The sequence below is a fragment of the Hemitrygon akajei genome, chromosome 6 (genome assembly GCF_048418815.1).
Source record: "Hemitrygon akajei chromosome 6, sHemAka1.3, whole genome shotgun sequence".
NCBI classification, from domain to species: Eukaryota; Metazoa; Chordata; class Chondrichthyes; order Myliobatiformes; family Dasyatidae; genus Hemitrygon; species Hemitrygon akajei.
Genome location: NC_133129.1, coordinates 84,885,616 through 84,913,569, shown reverse-complemented (window position 1 = coordinate 84,913,569; position 27,954 = coordinate 84,885,616). Strand labels below are relative to the sequence as shown.

Below are 27,954 nucleotides of genomic sequence, written 5' to 3'. Positions count from 1 at the left end.
AGTTGCGTAGGGAGCAATCCCTGCAGAAAGTGGAAAGTGGGAGAGGGAAAGTCGTGCTTGGTGGTGGGATCCCGTTGACCAATTAATTAGACCAGAAGACAGGGGAGCAGTATTAGGCCGTTGGGCCCGTCAAGTCTGCTCAGGATTTAGCGCATACAAGCTCTTTGAAAGTTGTGTAGACCTTCTCATCTGGCCTCCCGGATGCCTGAATGGTCTTCTCCGTTTTACTCCCACAATCGCTCCTCCTCTTTCAAAGGCTCTGCTTAACACAGACTCTTTGACTAAGCTCGGTACCTCAGTACGTTCCTGAGTGGCTTGGTATCAGCTTCTGTCTGGCAGAATTCCTCTGAAGGGCTTTTGGGGACTTTCATAAGTTTGACACACTGCAGGAGCCCGTGCCTGATCCCTGTTCCTCTCACTGATGCCTATCTCCCCGCGGGACTGTCCCCTGCTTCTGTATTCCCTGACCTTGCTCCAATCACCAGCTGTGGTGATGCAGTGCCGTTGAGTGTGGGCTGTGAAGGAGTGTTGATCGGCAGTGAGTGGGTCGAGCTGCTTGCTGCCTCAGAGCTCAGACACGGGTTCAGTCACGAGCACGATCCAATGCTTTGTGTGTATGCGTGAACTTTATAGCATTCAGAAATCTGATGGCGGAAGGGAGGAGGTTATTTGTGAATCATTGAGTTCATTATCGTCATTGCTACAGTACCTCCTCCCCGATGGGGGTAATGAGAAGAGGGCATGGGGTTCTTTGTTGGCTGAAGTGAATGAATCTGTGCTACGTGACTGCATGAAAAGTGCGGCATATGACTCTCCCTCCCTTTCTCTCTGAATGGAGATTGACAGGAATTGTCTTTTACTGGCATGGGCTGTGTGTTTGCTTGAGCTCAGCCGGGAACTCTCCAGCAGCGTCACGAGGAGAGAGCCTGGAGGGAACCGGGCACATTCTTTGAAGGAGTGATGGGGATCGCTGGGAGAGTTTAGGGAGTGAGGTGTTTAGAAAGAAGAGGAAGTATGATGGGCTGAATGGCCTTGTGCATTATGAGATTCTGTCATTCCATGAAATCTCCCTTCCAGATAGCAATGTATTACCAGGAAACAATCTACCCCACAATGATTAATGCCAATTATAGCATCTTTACCCTCCTTCTCCCTGCCCTGAAATATTTTTCTCTCTATCCCCCCTCCTGTCTCTGTTATGCCTCTTCCCCCTTTATTCCCTTTCCTCTCTCTACTCCACTCCCTCCTCCTTCTTCCATATCCATCTCACTCTCTCTATCCCTTTTGTCTCTCTACCGCTCTCCCTCCTTCCGCTGCCCCCGTACTCACCCTCTCTCTGTTTTCCCTTTCCCCTCTTTAACCCCTCTCCCTCTCCCCATCTACCCATCCCCCTCTATATCCCCTTTCTTCTCTCTACCCCTCTCTCCCCTTCCTCTCCACCCTCTATCTCTTTCCCCTTCATCTTTCTTGCTCTCTCTCTCCCCTCCTCCCCTCAGTCTACCCCCTCCCTCTTCCCAACTGTCTACCCCCATCTCTTAACCCTTAACCTCTGACTACCACATCAATCTGTTTAATCACCCTTATTCCTCTGACTTGACCTCCTCTCTCTCTGTCTCTGTCTATCCCTCTGTGTCTCTCTGTCTGTTTGTTTCTCTCTCTCTGGCTGTCTTTCTATCTCTATCTGTTTATCCCTGTCTGTCTGTCTCTCTCAGTTACTCTCCCTACTCTGTTTTCTTCGTGTGCATTTTAATAAGCTGAGATCTACGTGTTTGGCTGTTGGCCCGTGACTGGGGAAGTGTTGGGGTCTCTACATTGTACTGACTAATCACAAACAGATGTGTTAGTGAAGCCAGCCAGCATTTACCACATTTTCGTCCCGTGAGACTCTCTGCCTTTCTACTGCGATTTTTTTCCAGAGGGTATTGACCATATTGAACAATGGCTGGAGTCAGCAGTTTTGCTGAGGGAATACCCAGACAAATAAGATTATTCAGAGTACAAAGACAGCAGGCCAGCTGACCCAGAGTGGCTTGTCTCTCTTCTCCATGTCCCCCCATCCTCCCATTCCTTTTTTCCTTAACTGTCTGTCCAGCTTCGCTTTGGTGTTAATCTCACCCACCTCCTGGGTTAAACTCATTGTACTCCTGACTAGATTTATCTGTAACTGATTCATGCTAATGGCCCCTGTTTCTTGTTTCATCCACAAGTGACAACACGTCCTTTCCCACTACCTTACTAATCAGAGCGCTATAAAGACCTCTGTCAGCCCCTGTTCTGTCGGAAGGGCTCCCAGCCTCTCCTGATTTTGTCAGTCTGTATTAGCACTGTGTCTAAATCGAGAGTTAAGATGGAACTGGTCAGCACAGGGAGACCTGAAACTTTCCCACTGATGGTGATGGGGTTTCCCACAATAGTTGGGTTGAGAATCAATGAAAGAATTCCAGATCTCACTGTGCAATAGCGATGCCTTTTAACATTTTAGGCAGGAGCGGTCCAAGTGAAAATGTATGAAGATTTGGTAATGCACACAAAATGCTGGTGGAACACAGCAGGCCAGGCAGCATCTATAGGGAGAAGCACTGTTGACATTTCGGGCCGAGACCCTTCGTCAGGACTAACTGAAAGAATAGATAGTAAGAGATTTGAAAGTAGGGGGGGGGGGGGAAATGCAAAATGATAGGAGAAGAGCGGATGGGGTGGGGTGAAGCTAAGATCTGGAAAGGTGATTGGCAAAAGGGATACAGAGCTGGAGAAGGGATCATGGGACGGGAGGCCTAGGGAGAAAGAAAGGGGGAGGGGAGCACCAGAGGGAGATGGAGAACAGGCAGAGTGATGGGCAGAGAGAGAAAAAAAGGTGGGGGAAATAAATAAATCAGGGATGTGGTAAGAAGGGGAGAAGGGGCATTAACGGAATTTAGAGAAGTCAATGTTCATGCGATTTGGTTCAAGATTTGGTATTGGATCATTATTATAATATGTACAGAGATACAGTGAAAAGCTTGTTCTACACTCTGTTCATGTAGATCAAATCATATACAGCGTATTGAGGTAAAACAAGGGAAAACAATAACAGAATGCAGAATAAAATCTAACAGCTACTGAAAGAGTGCAGTACAGGGGAAAAAATATGGGATTGTAGCAAAGTAAATTGTGAGGTCAAGAGTCCATCTTTTCGCAATATCACAGCAGGGTAGAAGTTGTTCGTGAGCATGCTTTCTGCTTTCTGTATCTTCTGCCGGACGGGAGAGGGGAGAAGAGAGAACGTCTAGGGTGGATGGGGTCTCTGTTTATGCTGGTTGCTTTACTGAGGCAGTGAGAAGTACAAAGATGATCCGTGGAGGGAAGATTGGTTTCTGTGATGTGCTGAGCTGCATCCACGGTTCCTTGCCTCGTTTGATAGGCTCCCTATCCACAACCATTCACTCACTTCACCACCCACGCAGAGTAGTAGCAGCTTGTCCCACCTACAGAATGCACTGTTGTCATGGTACAATGTTATTAGGCTGTCTATCTCCTCCCGGTACTCTGACTCACCATGCTTTGGGATTCGGCTCACTGTGGTGTTGTCATTCTATTGGCCTTCGCTTTTCTATATCGCTAATAGCAACCTCTAAAGCAGGCACTCCCAACCTGGAGTCCATGGAACCACCGCTTAATGGTATTGGTCCACGGCATGAGAAAGGTTGGGGACCCCTGCTCTAAATCATCTTTAATAGATGATCTCCCTTCACAAAAGCTATGTAGACTCCACCCAGTTCTCTCATTGCTCCCAGAGAAAGGTCCCTACGTTTAAATGGCAATGTTCCCTTTAATTTGTAATGACCAGTGTGCTCAAAAATCTTGTGCTGTGCAACCTTTTCCCCTGGTGACAACAACATGTGCGCACTGAATGATTTCTTCAATGAAAACAGTGTAAACAAGCCGGTTTTAAAATCTGCAGACTGATCATTGTGAACTCTGCGTTATCGACACCGTCCACATCAGAAACTGGAAAAGGAAATGTGGTTGTGTAAGATCGTGACATATACTTAACATGCCGACGAGGTACAGGGTGACAACCTTTTGCGCGCAGTTTAAATTCCTTTGTGCACCAGTAGCAAGAGATGTGTGCATGTGCATGCGACCTCTCTCTCTCTCCCTCCCTCGCGATTGATGATGCCAGAGGATTGCGCTGGGCACCTGGGTCTTGTGCAAGGTTTAATTGCCACGGTGTGTGGATTGGTCTTTGTAGTTCGTTGCTATTTTGGGTGATTTTGATCGGGACAGCTTGCAGATAACAAACACCACGGTGTTAGGTTGAACCAAACTGAATATGCCTGGACTCTTTCATTTTTGTGTTTTATATTTTGTGTTTATTGCTCATTTTTTCTCTGTGTGATTTGTTGTTTATTTTGCATATGGGGAGGGGGTGTTTGATGATTTCCTTTGAACGAGTTCCATGGTGTTTCTTTGTTTCGTGGCTGTGGGAAGATGAATCTCAGGGTTGTATACTGCATATGTACTTTGATAATAAATGTACTTTGAACTTCGAAGTGCTCTGTTCCTCATCGGTGTGTCACAGGATTTTCCCTACATCCATTGCCAGGATCACGGCTCCAAAGTTTCCTCCCTTGTCACTTGGTCCTTCTGTGGAAAGTTTCTTGGAATCTTTCAGGATCTTGAACATAAACGTCGTCGTATCTACTATCTCCAAAGCTGCCTCCATCTGAACTTAGTGGATCAGCCAGGAGAAATTGTTTTCCTTAGCTCCAGTGACCCAGGTTCCATCCTGACCTCCGATAGTCTCTGTGTGGAGTCTGCACGCTCTCCCTAAGACTGCATACGTTTCTCTCTGGGTACTCCGGTTTCCTCCCGCATCCCACCAACACGTGGATTAGCAGGTTAATTGGTCACTGTAAACTGCCCCCTCAGTATGTAGGTGAGGGGTAGAATCTGTGGGGAGTTGGTGGGAAAGTGGAATCGGTGTAAGAGGGCGGTTGATGGTTGCCCTGGAATTGATGGGCTGAATGGCCTGTTTCCATGCTCTAAAACCTTTGGGTGCAGATTATCCATTCATGGAACCTGTAGAGATAAAGCATGCAGATGGGCACTTCAGACCACCTTGACCATGTCTACGTGAGCAAGTCTCATTTCCCTGCGTTTGGCATGTATCTCCCTAAACCTTTCCTGTCCATGTACCCGCCCAAATATCTTCTAAACATTGTAATTGTACCTGCTTCTACCATTTCCTCTGGCAACTCATTCCATATGCCCATCAGCCTCTGCATGAAAAGTTGTCCCTTTGGTCTTTTTCTTTCTCACATGAAGCCCTGACCCTCTCGTTTTAGGCTCCACTATCCTAGGAAAAATACGTTCACCTTGTTGATGCCCCTCATGATTTTATTTACCTCAATAAGGTCATCCCTCAGCCTCCGCTGGTCCAGAGAAGATAATCCCAGCACGTCCTATGTTTCTTTACGACTCAAGCTCCCCAGTCCCAGCAACATCCTTGTGATTCTCTTCTGCACACACTTATAGCTTTAATATCATCCTTCCTATACCCAAATAACCGGAAATAATCTCAGTATTTCAAAAGTGGTCCCACCAACGTCTTGGGCCAATCTGATTCCTGTGCTCAATGCCCAGACTAATGAAGACACACATGCCAAGCACAGCCTTCGTCACCCCGTCAGCAAGCACGGAATGCTGAGGCTTCATAAAGCACTGGTGGGAGCTCCTTTGGAATAACGTAAGCTGTTTGGGCTCCTTATCTAAGAAAGGATGTGCTGACGTTGGAGAAGATTCAAAGGAGGTTCACAAAAGTGATTCTGGGATAGAAAAGCTTATCATATGCGGTGCGCTTGATGGCTCTGGGCTTGTACTCACCGGAGTTCAGAAGAATGAGGTGGGATCTCATTGAAACCTATCGAATATATGACACTGTGTGTCAGACGGAGTGGTCAGCAGCACTGGGGCTCCACAGGGGACTGTCCTGTCTCCCTTTCTCTTCACCATCTACACCTCGGACTTCAACTACTGCACAGAGTCTTGCCATCTTCAGACATTTTCTGATGGCTCAGCCATAGTTGGATGCATCAGCAAGGGAGATGAGGCGGAGTACAGGGCTACGGTGGGAAACTTTGTCACATGGTGTGAGCAGAATCATCTGCAGCTTAATGTGAAAAAGACTAAGGAGCTAGTGGTGGACCTGAGGAGGGCTAAGGCACCGGTGACTCCTGTTTCCATCCAAGGGGTCGTTGTGGACATGGTGGACAAATACCTGGGGATACGAATTGACAATAAACTGGACTGGTCAAAGAACACATGCTGTCTACAAGAACGGTCAGAGCCGTCTCTACTTCCTGAGGAGACTGAGGTCCTTTAACATCTGCCAGAAAATGCTGAGGATGTCCTACGAGTTTGTGGTGGCCAGTGCTATCATGTTTGCTGTTGTGTGCTGGGGCAGCAGGCTGAGGATAGCAGACACCAACAGAATCAACAAACTCATTCGTAAGGCCAGTGATGTTGTTGGGGTGGAACTGGACTCTCTGACGGTGGTGTCTGAAAAGAGGATGCTGTCCAAGTTGCATGCCATCTTGGACAATGTCTCCCATCCACTCCATAATGTACTGGTTAGGCGCAGGAGTACATTCAGCCAGAGACTCATTCCACCGAGATGTAACACTGAGCGTCATAGGAAGTCATTCCTGCCTGTGGCCATCAAACTTTACAACTCCTCCCTTGGAGTGTCAGACACCCTGAGCCAATAGGCTGGTCCTGGACTTATTTCCACTTGGCATTATTTACTTATTATTATTTAATTATTTAGTTCTACACTATTCTTGGTTGGTGCGACTGTAACAAAACCCAATTTCCCTTGGGATCAATAAAGTATGTCTGTCTGTCTGTATGTATGTTGAAAGGCCTCAAATGAATGGATGTGGAGAGGATGCTTCCTATGGTGGAGAGTCCAGGACCAGAGGACGCAGCCTCAGAATAGAGGAATGTTCACTTAAAATGGAGATGAGGAGGAATTTTTTTGGTCAGAGGGTGGTGAACCTGTGGAATTTGTTGACTGTAGAGGCCAAGTCACTGAGTGTATTTAAGGCAGAAGTTGAAATATTCCTGATTAGTCAGGGCATGAAGGGATATGGGGAGAAGGCAAGAGATTGGGACCTAGAGGGAAAATGGATCAGCCATGATGGAATAGTGGAACAGGCAAGATGGGCCGAATGGCCTAATCCTGCTCCTATATCTTTATTCTCTTATGGTCTCCACTTTCAGAGAACAAAGTACCTATACCCGGAGGTTCATCCATTCTACAACACTCCCCTAGGCCTCACTATTTCCTCACTTAATCTTGTACCTCTAAGTCCCTCCAATCCACAACACTCCCCTGGGCCCTACTCAATCTAACTCCATCTAGTACGCCGAGGTCCCTGCATTCCTAAATCCCAAAGTCCCTCCATTCCAAACCACATCATTCCCACAATCCTGATTGAGGAGTTACAGAACCTGGGCCACTGTACCTCCCTCTGCAATTGGATCCTCGACTTCCTAACCAGAAGATCACAAACTGTGCGGATCGCTGATAACATATCCTCTTCGCTGACGATCTACACTGGCGCACCTCAGGGGTGTGTGCTTAGCCCACTGCTCTACTCTCTGTATACCCATGACTGTGTGACTAGGCACAGCTCAAATACCATCTATAAATTTGCTGATGATACAACCATTGTTGGTAGAATCTCAGGTGGTGACGAGAGGGTGTACAGGAGTGAGATTTGCCAACTAGTGGAGTGGTGTCACAGCAACAACCTGGCACTCAATGTCCGTAAGATGAAAGAGCTGATTGTGGACTTCAGGAAGGGTAAGATGAAGGAACACATACCAATCCTCATAGAGGGATCAGAAGTGGAGAGAGGGAGCAGTTTCAAGTTCCTGAGTGTCAAGATCTCTGAGGATCTGACCTGGTCCCAAAATATAGATGCAGTTACAAAGAAGGCAAGAAATGACAATAGTTCATTAGGAGTTTGAAGAGAATTTGACATGTCAACAAATACATTCAAAAACTTCTATAGTTGTACCGTGGAGAGCATTCTGTCAGGCTGCATCACTGTCTGGTGCAGGGGGGTGGTGGGGGGGGGGTGCTGGGGCTACTGCACAGGACCGAAAGAAGCTGCAGAGGGTTGTAAATCTAGTCAGCTCCATCTTGGGTACTAGCCTACGAAGCACCCAGGACATCTTCAGGCAGCGGTGCCTCAGAAAGTCAGCGTCCATTATTAAAAACCTCCAGCACCCAGGGCATTGCTTTTCTCACTGTTACCATCAGGTAGGAGATACAGAAGCCTGAAGGCACACACTCAGTGATTCAGGAACAGCTTCTTCCCCTCTGCCATCTGATTCCTAAATGAACATTGAACCCTTGGACATGACCTCACCTTTTAAATATATATTATTTCTGTTTTTTGCATGATCTTTAATTTGCTCAATATATGTATATTGTAATTTATTTATTTGTTATTATTATTTTATTTTTTTCTTCTATATTATGTATTGTTTTGAATTGCTGCTGCTGTTAACAAATTTTATGACACATGCCAGTGATAATAAATCTGATTCTGATTCTGAACACTCCCCTACTCAATCTAACTCCATTCCTGTACCCTGAGCTCCCTCCTTTCCTGCACCCCAAGGTCACTTTCCCTCTACTGCACTCTCTCCCCCTCTCCCCTCTCTACCTCTCTCTCCCTCTCTCTACACCTCGCCCTCTCTCTCTCTACCTCACCCTCTCTCTACCTCACCCTCTCTCTACCTCTGTCCCTCTCTCTACTCTCTACCTCTGTCACTCTCTATCTCTGTCACTCTCTATCTCTGTGAACCGTAGCACTTTATTCTGCATTTCGTTACTCTTTTCCCTGTACTGCCTGAATTCTCTGACACAATGGAACGATCTGTATGGACACAATGGCCTCTCGGCACATGTGACCATGATGAACCGTTTCAACCTTCCACCGTCAGATTTCTGAACAGTCCACAAACCTATGAGAACTACCTCGTTATTTGTGATTTTTACATTATTGTATTTATTTATTTATTGAGATGCAGCTTGGAATAGGCCCTCCAGCAATCCCCCAATTTAACCCTAGCCTAATCACAGGACAATTTATAGTGACCAATTAACCCAGTAACTGGTACGTCTTTGGACTGTGAGAGGAAACCGGAGCACCCGGAGCAAACCCATGCGGCCACGGGGAGAACATACATGCTCCTTGCAGGCAGTTGCAGGAATTGCACCTGGGTCACCTGCACTGTTAAGCATTGTGCTACTGTGCTGCCCAACTTCTCTTGCGACTTTTAATGTTTCTATGTCTCGCTCAGTACTGCTGCTGCAAGGCAACAGAAAACTCGGTGATAATAAACCTGATTCTGATTAGGTGGTTTTGTGGTCTATATTCCCCATTTCTCATTAGGATCCTCCCATACGATTCCCCTCTACTTGACCCTCCTTTGCTTGGCTCTCAGACGGGCTAGTACGCAGACGTGTGGTTAATCTCGGCTGGGAGATCTGCTGGTGTGTGTGGGGAGCAGGTGGTAGGAACAGGATGTCGTCCTCAATGTAGAAAAGGGCAGATTATCTCCAATCACCATTTTAACAAGCTGCTCCGAAAATAAACAAAGCTTGGTTAATCTCATAGCGTTTCTTTTTAAGGCTTAAAGCTGCCTCATTGGCTCTTTGTTGCAAAGCCTCTGCAGCGGGTCTCACGAGAGCTTGTAACCTGCTTTAATTGCTGGAGTGGTCCTGATGTTAAAGTCAAGTTTATTGTCATCTGCACAAGTCCGTGTTTGCACAGGTGCAATGAAAAACCTGCAACAGCATCAGAGCTCCATTCTGATAGCAGCAGGGCAGAAGTTGCCCTTCAGCCTGGTGGTTCATGCTCGCAGGCTTTTCTATCTTACGTCTGATGGGAGGGAGGAGAAGACACAACATCCAGGGTGGGTACGTTATTGAGGCATGAGAAGTGTTAGCAGGGTCCACGGAGGGGAGGCTGGTTTCGGTCACGTGCTGAGCTGCATCAGAAGCTCTCTGCAGCTTCCTCCGATTGAAGTCAAGAAGACTCAGCAGGGAACACTTCTCAGTCCGTGGACCCTCCCCTCTGAATTCCTAGACAGGCCACCCGAGGGTCCCGGATACACGAGTCCTCTTGTATCGCTGTCCTTTGAACGAGGCAGGGAGAACCTTAGTTTCTAGTTCAATATTATTGTCAAGGGCATACCGTACGTATCCAGGATATAAATGTGATTAAAATGATCTATTTTTTCGGCAGTGGCGCAGTTCCTTACAGACGTTAAGTTCTGTTGATGGTGTATGAATGTGAGCAGCCAGCGTTGTACAATGCTAGTACCCTCTTTATTGCTGGGGTCACGTTAGACAGAGGTGGAAGTCATCTGAACCTGTCAGCCCCATTTACCTTTCATCCACTGTTGAAGGGAGATCAGTTCCCTGTGTAAAGCTTCACGGGTAACGTAAGAGCAGTCTGCAGTGAGGCTCCAGTGACACTTGGCCACAGGGATCGTTGGCTGAGTTACATCCTGCGTTGGGAGCCTATAATGTTACCACTTAATGTGTGATCCACACCACCTACACCCTCAGTAGGCCAGTGGAGAGAATATCGTGCCCCTGATCGGGTGTCTCATTTGACATCACAGAAACTAAATGACTCGGAGCTAAAATTATCTTTAAAGAATCCTTTCCCTAATTACAGTTGGCCTGATTAATGTGAAAGCATTAGTGACTAGGCTGATTAAATGTCTGCTCAGAGCGGGATTGGCAATTTGTTGAGTCCCACAGCACAGGAAGAGTTGGCTGGGTTGTTTAAGCAGAGTCCTTCACCTCAGCCCTATAGCCCCATCCTGTACAAGTCTCTCCCCTTCAAGAATATTCAAGGTTCAAAATTAATTTATTATCAAAGTTCTAAACACCCAGTGGCCACTTTATTAGGTACCTCCTGTACCTAATGAAGTGGCCACTGAGTGAATGTTAGTGTTTTCTGCTCCAGTAGCCCAACCACTTCAAGGTTCGACGTGTTATGTGTTCAGAGATGTTCTGCATACCACTGTTGTAATGTGTGGTTATTTCAGTCACCATTGCCTTCCTGTCAGCTTGAACCACATCCAGAGAGGTCCAGTCTCTTCTGACCTCTCTCATGTTTTTATCCACAGAACTGTCACTCACTGTTTTTTTTGTTATTTGCACCAATCTCTGTAAAATCTAGAGACTATTGTGTGTGAAAATCTCAAATCAGCACTTCCTAAGATACTCAAACCACCCCAACTGGCACCAACAATCATTCCCTGGTCAAAGTCGCACAGGTCACATTTCTCTCCCATCCTGATGTTCGGTCTGAACAAGAACTGAACCATGTCTGCATGCGCTTGTGCATTGAGTTGCTGCCACATGATTGGCTGATTAGATATTTGCATTAATGAGCAGGTGTACCGGAGTACCTAATAAAGTGGCCACTGAGCGTATATCACCATATACTGCCCTGCAGGCATTCGCCCAGGAGAACAAAGAAATTCAATAGAATCAATAAAAAAAATACACACAGAGACTGACAAGCAACCAATGTGCAAACGAAGACAAACTGTGCAAATACAAAATAAACAAGTAATAACAGAATATAAGTAAATAAGTAATACTGAGAGCATGAGTTGTAGAGTCCTTGAAGGTGAGTCCATAGGTTGTGGAATCAAGTTCAGTGTTGAGGTGAGTGAAGTTATGCACGCTGGTTCAGGAGCCTGATGATTGAAAAGTAATTACCGTAGATTCTGGACTACAGAGCGCACCTGATTAAAAGCCGCTGGCTCTAATTTTAGAAAGAAAATCTATTTTTTACTTGTACAGGCCGCACCGGATTTTCGGCCGCAGGTGTCCCACGTTGTAATATGAGATATTTACACAGAAAGATATTACACGTGAGGATTTTTTAACTTTTAATTAAATCCATATGGTAACATAAACAAATACATATTGCAAATGCTTTTTTTCGAACCGTGCCTGTAACGCGGCTACTTTTAAATATACGTTGCGTATACTTTTTTACTGAACAACATTCCAATATCTCCTAACGACTGGTAAAAAATATATATACTGCAGCCTACCAGGAAAAGTTATTGATCGCCTTTAACTTAAAAGCAGCGTTCGCTCAGATCCAATGCCGCTCGCGTAATGTGCTCGCCCCCCTCCTTTCCATTTATCGCAAACTGGCATTTTTCCCACAAGACGCGGCGAAACCGGGTGTGACGTCATAGCATCCCGCGATGTAGTACAGAAAACAAATATAGTTAAAACACTTCTAACTTTAACTAGAAAATGAATTACTAAGCGAAAATATTATAAACTAAATAACTGCCATAAAGGCAGCACAATGCTTTTCTTCGAGTGTTTTCCATGTTGATGAGGGTGAGTACAAATGACTGATTTACAATAATTTAATTGTGAAAGTGCGCTTGATTTATCGTACAATTTCATTGGACCTCTGTGAACTACTCATCAATTTTATTGGTCTACTGTTACGAGGCAAAATGTTTTTGGCGGCATGAAAAAAATCATGCATTAGCTGCACCGTATTAAAGGCCGCAGTGTTCAAAGCTGTTCAAAATGTGGGAAAAAAGTAGCGGCTTATAATCCGACATCTACGGTACTGTTCCTGAGATTGGTCGCGTGGGGTGTAAGGTGTTCAATTCCTCTCTGAAATCTTCACCATCTACTTCCACCACCATTCCAGATCACCCGCCACTTGCAAACAGTAAAGACCTGACCTGGTAATTCCTGGTGTCAGAATGCCAGCAGTGAAAGACTTTGAGGTCTTCTCAGTGTTATCATGTGGTAAACTAGCAAGAAAATGAGTCTCTGGGTTGTCTGTGTTGGTTGTCCATCAATTTCGATGATGATGACAGGAACCTGTGTGGGAAAGCTTTTAAACCGGGGCAGTTCCACTCTCTTGACCTCAGAAGCCCTGTGTCGGTAGTACACGTGGTTATCACAGCTGGAGATCTCCTTGGTTGTAGTGGATGGCCATGGTATCTCCTGTGCCTCGCCACTTCCTTCGCTCTCCACAGAGCGCAGGAGCACCGCCTTCCTGGCCATTGGCTCTCGCTGGTGATCTCATCCTCCCAGTCCGCCGGAACTAACTTCACATGCCAGGAGAGACATATCCCTATCTCACTGAAGTTTGAGGAAAACCAGCTACTCTCACGTGGTTTAGCCCACTTGTTGAAGCAGTGCATCGGGGCATGGCCGCAGCTACAACTGAGAACCAAAGATGGGTGAGCTGACTTGAGGGGACATGACAAACCCTTTCACATACATTTTTTCTTTGATAATAAATTTACTTTGAACTTTAAACCTCTGGTTAATCTAGATATTTCCAGCTTCTACAAGTGCAGCAGTGACACTATATTTAGGGGGAAGCTTCTTCACTCAGAGGTCGTTGAGAGTGTAGAACGAGTTGCCAGCAGATGTGAGTTTAACTGCACCATTTGAGAGAAGTGTGGATAGGTACATGGATGAGAGAGGTATAGAGGGCTATGGTCTGGGTGCAGGTAGGTGGGACTAGACAGAAGACCAGGCCAGCATGAACTAGATGGGCTGAAGGGCTTGCAATGTTTGATGACTCTGTTGAAACTGAAGAGAAAAAACTCTGCTATTCTTCAGGAACATTGAGACTTCACATGGTTCAATTTAACATCAGAGAATGTATACAGTTTACAACCTGAATTTGTTGCTCTTCACAGAGACATCCATGGAACAAGAAACCCCAAAGAACTAATGACAGTAATGTCAGAACCCTGAAGTCCCCAAAGTAACAGCAGGACCAGTGATCCTCCCCGCCCCCCCACTTGCACTAGCAGAAGCACAACCCCCCAAGCAGTAGCAAAGCCCCTAAAGATATTTTGATCTAGAGTCCATCAAAAAACTACAGTCCATAACCCAGCTCTTCGACATCTCAGACAGGCACCTCCAATCATGTAGCACTCCCTCGGAACCAACCATGTAGCACTCTCTCAAAATCAACCATGTAAAACTCCCTCAAAGCCAACCACCATGTAGCACTCCCTCAAAATCAACCATGTAGCACTCCCTCAAAATCAACCATGTAACACTCCCTCAAAATCAACCATGTAGCACTCCCTCAAAATCAACCATGTAACACTCCCTCAAAGCCAACCACCATGTAGCACTCCCTCAAAATCAACCATGTAACACTCCCTCAAAGCCAACCACCATGTAGCACTCCCTCGGAACCAACCATGTAGCACTCCCTCAAAATCAACCATGTAGCACTCCCTCAAAATCAACCATGTAGCACTCCCTCAAAGCCAACCACCATGTAGCACTCCCTCAAAGACAACCACCATGTAACACTCCCTCAAAATCAACCATGTAGCACTCCCTCAAAATCAACCATGTAACACTCCCTCAAAATCAACCATGTAGCACTCCCTCAAAATCAACCATGTAACACTCCCTCAAAGCCAACCACCATGTAGCACTCCCTCAAAGCCAACCACCATGTAGCACTCCCTCAAAATCAACCACCATGTAACACTCCCTCAAAGCCAACCACCATGTAGTACTCCCTCAAAATCAACCATGTAACACTCCCTCAAAATCAACCATGTAGCACTCCCTCAAAATCAACCATGTAACACTCCCTCAAAGCCAACCACCATGTAGCACTCCCTCAAAATCAACCATGTAGCACTCCCTCAAAATCGACCATGTAACACTCCCTCAAAGCCAACCACCATGTAGCACTCCCTCAAAGCCAACCACCATGTAGCACTCCCTCAAAATCGACCATGTAGCACTCCCTCAAAATCGACCATGTAACACTCCCTCAAAGCCAACCACCATGTAGTACTCCCTCAAAATCAACCATGTAACACTCCCTCAAAATCAACCATGTAGCACTCCCTCAAAATCAACCATGTAACACTCCCTCAAAATCAACCATGTAGCACTCCCTCAAAATCAAGCATGTAACACTCCCTCAAAGCCAACCACCATGTAGCACTCCCTCAAAGCCAACCACCATGTAGCACTCCCTCAAAATCAACCATGTAACACTCCCTCAAAATCAACCATGTAGCACTCCCTCAAAATCAACCATGTAGCACTCCCTCACAATCAAGCATGTAACACTCCCTCAAAGCCAACCACCATGTAACACTCCCTCAAAGACAACCACCATGTAGCACTCCCTCAAAGCCAACCACCATGTAGCACTCCCTCAAAATCAACCACCATGTAACACTCCCTCAAAGCCAACCACCATGTAGCACTCCCTCAAAATCAACCATGTAGCACTCCCTCAAAGCCAACCACCATGTAGCACTCCCTCAAAGCCAACCATGTAGCACTCCCTCAAAATCAACCATGTAGCACTCCCTCAAAGCCAACCACCATGTAGCACTCCCTCAAAGCCAACCACCATGTAGCACTCCCTCAAAGCCAACCATGTAGCACTCCCTCAAAATCAACCATGTAGCACTCCCTCAAAGCCAACCACCATGTAGCACTCCCTCAAAGACAACCACCATGTAGCACTCCCTCAAAATCAACCACCATGTAACACTCCCTCAAAGCCAACCACCATGTAGTACTCCCTCAAAATCAACCATGTAACACTCCCTCAAAATCAACCATGTAACACTCCCTCAAAATCAACCATGTAGCACTCCCTCAAAATCAACCATGTAGCACTCCCTCAAAATCAACCATGTAACACTCCCTCAAAGCCAACCACCATGTAGCACTCCCTCAAAATCAACCATGTAGCACTCCCTCAAAATCAACCATGTAGCACTCCCTCAAAATCAACCATGTAACACTCCCTCAAAGCCAACCACCATGTAGCACTCCCTCAAAGCCAACCACCATGTAGCACTCCCTCAAAATCGACCATGTAGCACTCCCTCAAAATCAACCATGTAACACTCCCTCAAAGCCAACCACCATGTAGTACTCCCTCAAAATCAACCATGTAACACTCCCTCAAAATCAACCATGTAGCACTCCCTCAAAATCAACCATGTAACACTCCCTCAAAATCAACCATGTAGCACTCCCTCAAAATCAAGCATGTAACACTCCCTCAAAGCCAACCACCATGTAGCACTCCCTCAAAGCCAACCACCATGTAGCACTCCCTCAAAATCAACCATGTAACACTCCCTCAAAATCAACCATGTAGCACTCCCTCAAAATCAACCATGTAGCACTCCCTCAAAATCAAGCATGTAACACTCCCTCAAAATCAACCATGTAACACTCCCTCAAAGCCAACCACCATGTAACACTCCCTCAAAATCAACCATGTAGCACTCCTTCAAAGCCAACCACCATGTAGCACTCCCTCAAAGCCAACCACCATGTAGCACTCCCTCAAAATCAACCATGTAGCACTCCCTCAAAATCAACCATGTAGCACTCCCTCAAAGCCAACCATGTAGCACTCCCTCAAAATCAACCATGTAGCACTCCCTCAAAATCAACCATGTAGCACTCCCTCAAAGCCAACCATGTAGCACTCCCTCAAAATCAACCATGTAGCACTCCCTCAAAATCAACCATGTAGCACTCCCTCAAAATCAACCATGTAACACTCCCTCAAAGCCAACCACCATGTAGCACTCCCTCAAAATCAACCATGTAACACTCCCTCAAAGCCAACCACCATGTAGCACTCCCTCAAAATCGACCATGTAACACTCCCTCAAAATCAACCATGTAACACTCCCTCAAAGCCAACCACCATGTAGCATGCCCTCAAAATCAACCATGTAACACTCCCTCAAAATCAACCATGTAGCACTCCCTCAAAATCAACCATGTAACACTCCCTCAAAATCAACCATGTAACACTCCCTCAAAATCAACCATGTAGCACTCCCTCAAAATCAACCATGTAACACTCCCTCAAAGCCAACCACCATGTAGCACTCCCTCAAAATCAACCATGTAGCACTCCCTCAAAATCAACCATGTAGCACTCCCTCAAAATCAACCATGTAACACTCCCTCTAAATCAACCATGTAGCACTCCCTCAAAATCAACCATGTAACACTCCCTCAAAGCCAACCACCATGTAGCACTCCCTCAAAATCAACCATGTAACACTCCCTCAAAGCCAACCACCATGTAGCACTCCCTCAAAACCTACGCAGGTGGCATATAAAGGGACATTGAGGTGCAAAAAAGGAATATTCTTCTGCAGATGTAAGTGTGTGTGTCTGAATCTCTGTCCCCATGTGTCTGCTTGTCTGTGTGTGTGTTTGTATACACATCTGTCTGAGTGTCTGCGTCAGTTTGTGTGGGCCTGCGCATTTCTGCATATGCGTATTGGTGCGTGTCTCCACAGAAACACGTGTATGCTCACAGAAAAATTCAGTGTGGACACGTGTGCACTTACACACGTGTATGTACGCTCACACACACAGACAAGCTCCCTCTCGGTCTGTTGTTCTCTCACTCACGTACACACTCACAGCACCAGTGACTGCTGGAAATTGTATCAGAGAGAGAAGGTGGATCTGTGGGGAGAGAAGTGGTTGGCGAAGTTCAGAGACTCTTTACCAGAACTGGGAAGGGTCTGAACTGAGGCAGGGACAAGGCTACAGGGGCAAGTTGGGTGGGCAGAGACCCATGTTGGGCAGAGGGAGGGATGGAGGAGGTGATGAAAGTTTCAGGGAAATGAGGTGTACCTGAGGGAGGGGTACAACGGTGGACAGCAAGCAAAATACTGCAGATGCTGAAAATCTGGAATTCAGAAAGTGCTGGGAATGCAGCCAGCCAGGGAGAAAATACATTTCCAGGTTTGGGATTACATTTTACATGGGACAGGCCATTCAGCCCACAATACTGTGCTGCACTAGATCACCTCGTTCCTGCTGCCTGCACAGGGGTCATATCCCTCCACTTCCTGACCTTCGAAGTGCCTATTTAAACGCCGCTGACGCATCTGACTCCAGCACCCCGCTGACACAGCTCTCTATGCTTTGTGTGAATGAAACGCCAAGTACCAAGAGCCAAAGAGAGGGAAAAGCCCGAGACATGAGATTCTGGCCTGGGAGTAGCTGGATCCAACACTCCGGCCACAGGTTTGAACTGTGCCAGGCTGAGAGATCAGCGGCACTGCCTCCTCCATGCTGGTCGGAGGAGTTGTCTCAGGAACTGCAGGAAGTGGGTTTGACAGCTTTGTACACCTTTCTTCTAGCAGTGCTGGCATCCTGACAAGCTTCCCAGGACAGCGCGGATCAGAATGTGAGAAAACAGTGCCTGGTGTCACCTTTCCTTTGTCGTTTGGAAGCCACCTCACACTGCTTTGTCCTTTGCCGTTTCTTCCCGATCTGTTGTAATGAGTTCAAGGAGGGGAGATTTGTAGCCAGGTTGAGCAGGAATCTGTTACAGTAATTGATAGATCCTAAAAAAGGACCACGACTGTGACACGTCCTCTGGCCTTGGGGCATCCGCCACTGCTGTGAGTGTTCCCAGCGCACTTGTGCGATCTTTGCGTCAGTGGAGTGACCACAGTCAGTGATGCTTGGTGTAAAGAATTCGCAACGTTGCGTCGTGCTCTGAGCCCATAATCTTCTAATCTTTTAAACTCTGATTTGAGGTTTTGGAGATGTCCCTTGTCATCCTTACTGTAGCAATGATGTCAAGCAGGTGACGCGCAGTGCTTGGTCAGCCTCGCTCCACCTGGTCCATAGCTCTCTGCCAGAATGCAGGTGCTTCAGAAACAGCCTCTTCAGCAACAAAGCCCTTGTGAGGGTGTACGATGAGAAGCAGTTTGGACTTTTCTTCCGTCTCCATCTGTAAGCAGCTCTTAGCGAAGTCCACCTTGCTGAAGTGTTTCCCTCCTGAAATGTTTGTGAAGGTGCCATCAATCCTGGGCAGAGGGTAATCCTGGGCTATCCTGGGCCATCAATCCTGGGCAGAGGGTAATCCTGGGCTATCCTGGGCTACCAATCCTGGGCAGAGGGTAATCCTGGGCTACCAATCCTGGGCAGAGGGTAATCCTGGGCTATCAATCCTGGGCAGAGGGTAATCCTGGGCCATCAATCCTGGGCAGAGGGTAATCCTGGGCCATCAATCCTGGGCAGAGGGTAATCCTGGGCTATCAATCCTGGGCAGAGGGTAATCCTGGGCCATCAATCCTGGGCAGAGGGTACTGATCTACATTCAGTATCACCACAGATCCTGACAGGCCCGTTCTTCACTGGCATTGTTCATGGGCTCCACTCAATCCCTTCAGCCTCCATGCAATCCCGCTCACCGGCTACTTTATCGTGGATGGTATAAGGAACGGTCGGGCTTTGCAAAACTTGGGTGTGGCATTTTCATTTAATAAGATTGAGTTTTCCATCCTTGAACACTACTGTGGCATCATCCGGTACCTTTGTAAGTCGCTTTCAGTTGATTCTGTTGCAGGGGATGTGGCATGCAAATGGTGGATAAACCAGGAGGACCAGCATTGTGGGAACGTGACTGGCTGAGACAACTACAACTGAATTATCCACATTCGAGCCCAATGTGGCTTCTTTCCGATTTCGCAGGCCACTTCTGCTCTTTTTAAAAAATGATTATTATCATTCGGTACTCACTGTTCATGAACCCGTGAATTCTTCTTTCTGCCTTCTTTTTAACAATCGTCTCTCTCACTCTCCCTTCCGAAGAGACAGATGCTGCGCCGTTTTTGTTTTAAAAACTCGAACGTCTCGCTGTACTTCCACGGGTCGGGAGTCGTCCAGGATTCGTCTCGTCGCCACTGTTAACTTCAAAACTTTAAAAGAATTCAAAGGAAATAAGGAGCCGGCAATGCAAGTCTTACTTTATCTGCTTTTAAGCGTGGCTTGTGTGTATCACGACCTAGGGTCATGGTGTGTGCAATTCAGTACTTTTAATATAACCAGTAATGAATTATTTAAACAACCAAGAATGCTTAATCAAACAATCCATTGACTCAAATACTACTGAACTATTAAACACACAACAGGGACGCGGTCCAGGAATTCTGCAGCGCTCTTAGGGATGCTGTTCCTCCCGGAAGGACACCTGTCCTTCGCCCCTGCCACCTTTATGCTTTTGGGAGTGTGCTGGAGCACGGCCATTGAGCCCTGAACCACAGAAGTTTCCCCTGATTTCCATTCACCCGCACTCGGTGTGTGGTGCAGCCCTGCTGCCCGCACTGCCCCCCGGCTCCCCTTCGTTCATCCAGCGCCTGGCGCACTCTGTCCGGGCGCAGCAGGTACAATGAAAGGCCCCTCCATTCGCAGCCCGTTTCCTTCCTGGGCACAGAGCACTGAAGAGACGCTCTGGTGACGTTGCCAGGGCCATTCCTATCCCTGGCAGATACTGAATGGGCCTCAGTTTTATAATTTCCAGGCAGCATTACGAACAATGAAAAGCCTTGGCCCCCTCAGGAGAAGCAGGCAGAAGCCAGGCTCTGTCGCCATGGTGAATGAGTGTTCCCACGTTTGTACTCCAAGTCTCATTACAGCTTCAACAATTTCAAATAATTTGATCTTTAATGCATGATTAGTGGCCAATGTCCAGTGGTCAGAATGGAGTTGGTCCGCTGAGGTACGGAGACCTGAGTTCGGGGGGGGTGGGGTGTGTGTGTGTGTGTGTGTGTGTGTGTGTGTGTGTGTGTGTGTGTGTGTGTGTGTGTGTGTGTGTGTGTGTGTGTGTGGTGGGTGGTGTGTGGGTGGTGTGTGTGTGTGTGGTGTGTGGTGTGGGTGTGGTGTGTGGTGTGTGTGTGTGTGGGGTGTGGTGTGTGTGTGGGGTGTGGTGTGTGTGTGTGTGTGGGGTGTGGTGTGTGTGTGGGGTGTGGTGTGTGTGTGTGTGGGTTGTGTGTGGGTGTGTGGTGTGTGTGTGTGTGTGGGGTGTGGTGTGTGTGTGTGTGTGGGGTGTGGTGTGTGTGTGGGGTGTGGTGTGTGTGTGTGTGGGTTGTGTGTGGGTGTGTGGTGTGTGGTGTGTGTGTGTGTGTGTGTGTGGGGTGTGGTGTGTGTGTGTGTGTGGGGTGTGGTGTGTGTGTGGGGTGTGGTGTGTGTGTGTGTGGGTTGTGTGTGGGGTGTGGTGTGTGTGTGGGTGTGTGGTGTGTGTGTGTGTGGTGTGTGTGTGGGGTGTGGTGTGTGTGTGGTGGGTGGTGTGTGGGTGGTGTGTGTGTGTGGGGTGTGTGTGTGGGTGTGGTGTGTGGTGTGTGTGTGTGTGTGTGTGTGGTGTGTGTGTGGGGTGTGGTGTGTGTGTGTGTGTGGGTTGTGTGTGTGTGTGTGTGTGTGTGGGGTGTGGTGTGTGTGTGGTGGGTGGTGTGTGGGTGGTGTGTGTGTGTGGGGTGTGTGTGTGGGTGTGGTGTGTGGTGTGTGTGTGTGTGTGTGGTGTGTGTGTGGGGTGTGGTGTGTGTGTGTGTGTGGGTTGTGTGTGGGTGTGTGTGTGGTGTGTGTGGTGTGTGGGTGTGGTGTGTGTGTGTGTGTGTGTGTGGTGTGTGTGTGGGGTGTGGTGTGTGTGTGTGTGTGGGTTGTGTGTGGGTGTGTGTGTGGTGTGTGTGGTGTGTGGGTGTGTGTGTGTGGGATGTGGTGTGTGGTGTGTGTGTGTGTGTGTGTGGGGTGTGTGTGTGGGTGTGATGTGTGGTGTGTGTGTGTGTGTGGTGTGTGTGTGGGGTGTGGTGTGTGTGTGTGTGTGGGTTGTGTGTGGGTGTGTGTGTGGTGTGTGTGGTGTGTGGGTGTGTGTGTGTGGGGTGTGGTGTGTGTGGTGTGTGTGTGGGGTGTGGTGTGTGTGCGTGTGTGTGGGTGTGTGGGTTGTGTGTGGGTGTGTGTGTGGTGTGTGTGGTGTGTGTGTGTGTGTGTGGGTTGTGTGTGGGTGTGTGTGTGGTGTGTGTGGTGTGTGGGTGTGTGTGTGTGGGATGTGGTGTGTGTGTGTGTGTGTGTGTGTGGGGTGTGGTGTGTGTGGGTGGTGTGTGGTGTGTGTGTGTGTGTGTGCGTGTGTGCGTGTGTGCGTGTGTGCGTGTGTGCGTGTGTGTGCGTGCGCGCGCGGAGCTTCACGTTCTCTCTGTGACTGCGTGGGGTTTCAAAAGATCAAAGTAATTTTATTATCAAAGCACCTATATGTCACTATATACAACCCTGAGATTCACTTCGTTCAGCTGTATAGCTGAATGATAATTAAACTTGATTTGATTTGGTTTTCTTGTGGGCATCCTCAAAAAACCCCGTAACAGAATCAATGTAAGACTGCACCCAGCGCGGACAACCAGAGTGGAAAGACAACAAACCGTGCAAATACAAAAAGAAAGGAAGAAAAAAGAAATAATAATAAAAAATAAGCAATAATATCGAGAACATGAGATGAGTCCTTGAAAATGAGTCCATAGGTTGCAGGAGCACTTCAGTGATGGGGCAAGTGAAGCTGAGTGTCGTTATCCCCTTTGGTTCAAGAGCCTGCTGGTTGAGGGGTAATAACCATTCCTGAACCTGGTGGTGCGAGTCCTGAGGCTCCTGTACCTTCTTCCTGATGGCAGCAGCAAGAAGAGTCCCTGCCCTGGGTGGTGGGGGTCCCTGATGATGGATGCTGCTTTCCTGCAACAGCAGTCCGTGTAGATGTTCTCGGTGGTGGGGAGGGCTTAATCTGAGATGGAGTGGTTTTTCCCAGAATGGTTTGGTTTCCTTCCACATCGTAACGGCATGTGGGGTCAGTGGATTAATTGGCCGCTGTAAATTGCACCCCTCCCCGCCCACCAGTGAGGGTGAGACTCAAATGGGACTGGTGGTCAGTGGTCACTATTGATGGCCAGCGCAGACTCAATGGGCCGAAGAATAATCTGTGATTGTTCAGAGTTGATAGATAGATAGATAGATACTTTATTGGGGAAATTCAACTTTTTTTCCAATGTCCCATACACTTGTTGTAGCAAAACTAATTACTGGACCAGCTCAGGCATTCGTTAGACACGCGAACATGCAGGAATTGGTGGGATATGGATCCCCTGTAGGCAGAAGAGAATGTTTTGTGTTCAGTACAGGCATTGTGGGCTGAAGGGCCTGATCGTATGCTGTTCCATTCGATGTTCTATTTCTCTAGCAGAATCGCCTTTTATAGCATAAATGCCCACTCCAGGGCTTTTTATCGTTAACATTCGACCTCTGAGCATCTACCCGGGATCAGAGAGTGCTGTTCCAAGGTCTCTGAGCATCGAGGAAAAACTACAAACAAAGTGCTGGGGAAGCTGGCGGACCAGGCAGCATCTGTGGAGGAAGAGAGTCCTCTGCCCTCTTGTGGCCATCCAGCAGATTGCACGTTGCTCTGGGTGCCAGCGTCTCTGAGTTTAGTGTCTCCATTTAAAAAAAACACACACGTTTACAGCTGGCTCAGAGTTTAAAGTCAAGCAAAGAGTGATTTCCCCCAGTCTTGGTTTAATCAATTATAATAAATAAAAAACTGCAAAGATTGTTGTTTATTTCCTCTGTAACGGCACCCACAACACCAGTGTTAACTTTGGCGAGATTTTATCTCCCGTTGTGAGGGGCCCTATTAACTGAAATGACACAGTGAAGGACTGCTTCGTTCTGGACGAGCGACAGATGCATTCGTGCCTGTCCCTGTAACCGAGTCGACAGTGTGCTTTGTGTACGGTCTTTTCAGGCATTTGGGGCTGACTTGCTTCCACTCTGGTGCTGTGGCTTCTGGAATGGCTAATGTATGACTCTTCAAGCTCTTCCTGAGGGGCAGGCAAATAGATTATAAGGTGGTGTCATCTTGTTAAAGTCAATGTCAGAGTAAAGTTGTTATAAAACTACGTGCAGTATACGTCACCATTTACTACCCTGCGTTTCACTTTCTTGCAGGCATTTACAGGAAAAAGAAGAAATGCAATAGAATTTATGAAAACTATATAAAAACAAAGACCGACAACCAACATGCAAAAGACAAGCCGTGCAAGTAAAAATAGTCGGAATCAGAATCTGGTTTTAAATCACTGGCATGGGTTGTGATTTTCTTTGTTGTAGGCCAGCAGTACGCTGCAATGCACGATAAAAAAACTAAATTACAGTAAGAATTTAAATCTAAAAATATAATAAGTAATATTGAGAACATGAGTTGCAGAGTCCCTAGGTTGTGGAATCCGTTTGGCAGTGAGGTGAGTGAAGTTACCCACACTGGTTCAGGAACCTGATGGTCTGGGGCCTCACTGGTAGTAGTAGTCAGAAGAAAGCATGGATTGGACGGAGGGGGTCCTTGATGATGGATGCTGCTTTCTTGTGGCAGAGCTCCTTGTAAATGTGCTCAGTGACAGGGAGGGTTTTGCCTGTGATGACCGGGCTGTATCCGCCTCTTACTGTGACTTTTCCAGTCTTGGCCATTAGTGTTTCCATGCCAGGCCGCGGTGCAACCAATCAGAATAATCTCTGCTCTGCTCCTATAGAAGTTTGTCAAAATTTTAGATGTCATGCTGAATTTGTGCAAGCTTCTAAGGAGGTCGGAGGGCTCTCATGCCTTCTTGGTAACGGCAGTTTCGTGCTGGACCCAGGACAGATCCTATGAAAGAAATAGTAACACAGTGGAGTTTTAAGATGCTGACCCTCACCAGCTCTGATCCCTCGATGAGGACTGGCTCATGGAGTCAATAATCTGCTCTTTGGTTTTGCTGACGGTGAGTGAGTAGTTGTTGTTGTGGCACCATTCAAACAGATTTTCAGTCTCCCTCTGATGTGGCGATTCGTCACCACCCACGATTCAGCCAGTGACAGTCGTGCCATCAGCAACAGCAATGGAGATGTGCTTAGCCTCACAGTCATAAGTGTATCATGAGTAGAGCAGGGACTAAGCAGACAGCCTTGTGGTGCACCTGTGCTGATGGAGATCGTGGAGGAGATGTTGCCAGTTTGAACTGACTGGGGGCCACAAGTGAGGAAACTGAAGACCCAGTTACTCAAGGACTAATCAAGACCAGGTCTTGGAGCTTATTGATGAGGCTTGAGGTTGATAGTGTTGAAATGAGTTTCAAAGGGATGATAAAATTTGGAATGAATCACTAGTATTTCTGGACCTGTACTGAATGAGGTCCAACAGCCAGGAAAGCAGTTCTGCAACGCTCCATGGAGAGCGAAGGGCATGACAAGCCACAGGAGACGTCATGGTCATCCACTGGAGCCCCAGTTTGAAACTCTCGTTCGTACAACTGGACCCGGACTTCTGAATTCGAGAGAGTGGAAGTGCCCCAGTGAAATGACTTTTCCACGTTAAAAACTCCCGCGAGCAGGTCCTGCTATCATCCGTCGAACATTTGGCAACCACTGCTGAATGAAGATATCATCACGTTCGATGAAAGGCTGGCACTCTTAGCACTTTTACAACCCTGGTGTTGACAAATCTAGTCTGTTGAGCAAGATCTCGATCACCTGTAATAAACTTCTAATCACTGAAATAGAACGTGCAATAAACTCCTTCTCAAACACACAAGGTGAGGTCATACTCTGCTCTCAGGCTGATGCAGAAAGTGGGCGGCACTGAAATCGGATGCAAAGGTGGGAACTGTAATGCAGGTTCTGTCCCTGTGTGTCTTTTTCTGTGATCAGGGGGACTTAATGAGGGGGGTTGGCAGAAGTTGTTTTGGGGGGTGTCCCCTGCAGCCCCCTCCTTCTGTTCTGCTACGGAGAGAGAAGGCAGAATGTGGAAAAGTGAAGGGGAATCCCAGGCTCGAAGGGCTGTTGACCTATTGGATCGTTAGGAGAAGTGGTGCCTGGTTTGAATGTTTGTGGCTAGGATTCTGTGGTTCAGCGGCAGCAGACGGGGCGCTTTGACTGGACAAAGGGTCTCGTGGAGAGGGATAATCCCACTGGAATATCTTGGTCTGCTGGCAAGTTCTGAGATGTCTGGGGAAGGCGGGGGAGGTGGGGGCGAAGTGTCGCTGCTCCTGCTTTTGCACAGTGCTCTTTGCTCTGGAGCTGCACCAACCAGATCCTAGGCTGTCCGGGTCCTCACCTTCGGCTGCCCGGGTCCTCACCTTCGGCTGTCCGGGTCCTCACCTTCGGCTACCTGAGTCCTCACCTTCGGCTGTCCGGGTCCTCACCTTCGGCTGTCCGGGTCCTCACCTTCGGCTGTCCGGGTCCTCACCTTCGGCTGCCCTGAGTCCTCACCTTCGGCTGCCCGAGTCCTCACCTTCGGCTGTCCGGGTCCTCACCTTCGGCTGCCCGAGTCCTCACCTTCGGCTGTCCGGGTCCTCACCTTCGGCTGTCCGGGTCCTCACCTTCGGCTACCCGGGTCCTCACCTTCGGCTGCCTGGGTCCTCACCTTCGGCTGTCCGGGTCCTCACCTTCGGCTGTCCGGGTCCTCACCTTCGGCTACCTGAGTCCTCACCTTCGGCTGTCCGGGTCCTCACCTTCGGCTACCCTGAGTCCTCTCCTTCGGCTGTCCGGGTCCTCACCTTCGGCTACCCGGGTCCTCACCTTCGGCTGTCCGGGTCCTCACCTTCGGCTACCCGGGTCCTCACCTTCGGCTGTCCGGGTCCTCACCTTCGGCTGTCCGGGTCCTCACCTTCGGCTACCTGAGTCCTCACCTTCGGCTGTCCGGGTCCTCACCTTCGGCTACCTGAGTCCTCACCTTCGGCTACCCGGGTCCTCACCTTCGGCTGTCCGGGTCCTCACCTTCGGCTGTCCGGGTCCTCACCTTCGGCTGCCTGGGTCCTCACCTTCGGCTGCCCGGGTCCTCACCTTCGGCTACCCGGGTCCTCACCTTCGGCTGTCCGGGTCCTCACCTTCGGCTGTCCGGGTCCTCACCTTCGGCTGCCTAGGTCCTCACCTTCGGCTGCCTGGGTCCTCACCTTCGGCTGCCCGGGTCCTCACCTTCGGCTGTCCGGGTCCTCACCTTCGGCTGTCCGGGTCCTCACCTTCGGCTACCTGAGTCCTCACCTTCGGCTGTCCGGGTCCTCACCTTCGGCTACCTGAGTCCTCACCTTCGGCTGTCCGGGTCCTCACCTTCGGCTACCTGAGTCCTCACCTTCGGCTGTCCGGGTCCTCACCTTCGGCTACCTGAGTCCTCACCTTCGGCTACCCGGGTCCTCACCTTCGGCTGTCCGGGTCCTCACCTTCGGCTGTCCGGGTCCTCACCTTCGGCTGCCTGGGTCCTCACCTTCGGCTGCCCGGGTCCTCACCTTCGGCTACCCGAGTCCTCACCTTCGGCTGTCCGGGTCCTCACCTTCGGCTGTCCGGGTCCTCACCTTCGGCTGTCCGGGTCCTCACCTTCGGCTGCCTAGGTCCTCACCTTCGGCTGCCTGGGTCCTCACCTTCGGCTGCCCGGGTCCTCACCTTCGGCTGCCCGGGTCCTCACCTTCGGCTACCTGAGTCCTCACCTTCGGCTGTCCGGGTCCTCACCTTCGGCTACCTGAGTCCTCACCTTCGGCTGTCTGGGTCCTCACCTTCGGCTACCTGAGTCCTCACCTTCGGCTGTCCGGGTCCTCACCTTCGGCTGCCCGGGTCCTTACCTTCGGCTGCCCGGGTCCTCACCTTCGGCTACCCGGGTCCTCACCTTCGGCTGCCCGGGTCCTCACCTTCGGCTGTCCGGGTCCTCACCTTCGGCTGCCTAGGTCCTCACCTTCGGCTGTCCGGGTCCTCACCTTCGGCTGTCCGGGTCCTCACCTTCGGCTGCCCGAGTCCTCACCTTCGGCTGTCCGGGTCCTCACCTTCGGCTGCCCGGGTCCTTACCTTCGGCTGCCCGGGTCCTCACCTTCGGCTGTCCCTGGAGGACGTTCTAGGATGTTCGCCCAGCCGGGATCTGGACTGTGCCCATGGGGTATAGGAGCAGAATCAGGCCAGTCGGCCTATTGAGTCTTCTACAGCATTCAGACGTGGCTCATTTTTTTTATCTCTCTCCCATTTTCTCCCCTTACCACTAAGAACCTATCAATCTCTGC

General features: G+C 48.7%; 1 long non-coding RNA gene across 1 annotated transcript in view; it reads left to right on the top strand.

Annotated features, from left to right (window-relative positions):
• The window catches only part of LOC140729209 (uncharacterized), a 40,484-nt gene extending 16,467 nt beyond the window's left edge, over positions 1–24,017 (top strand). The window contains exon 2 of the long non-coding RNA XR_012099286.1: positions 23,891–24,017. This is a non-coding gene — a long non-coding RNA (uncharacterized lncRNA). The remainder of the gene's footprint in view (positions 1–23,890) is intronic.
• Positions 24,018–27,954: the final 3,937 nt, after the last annotated feature.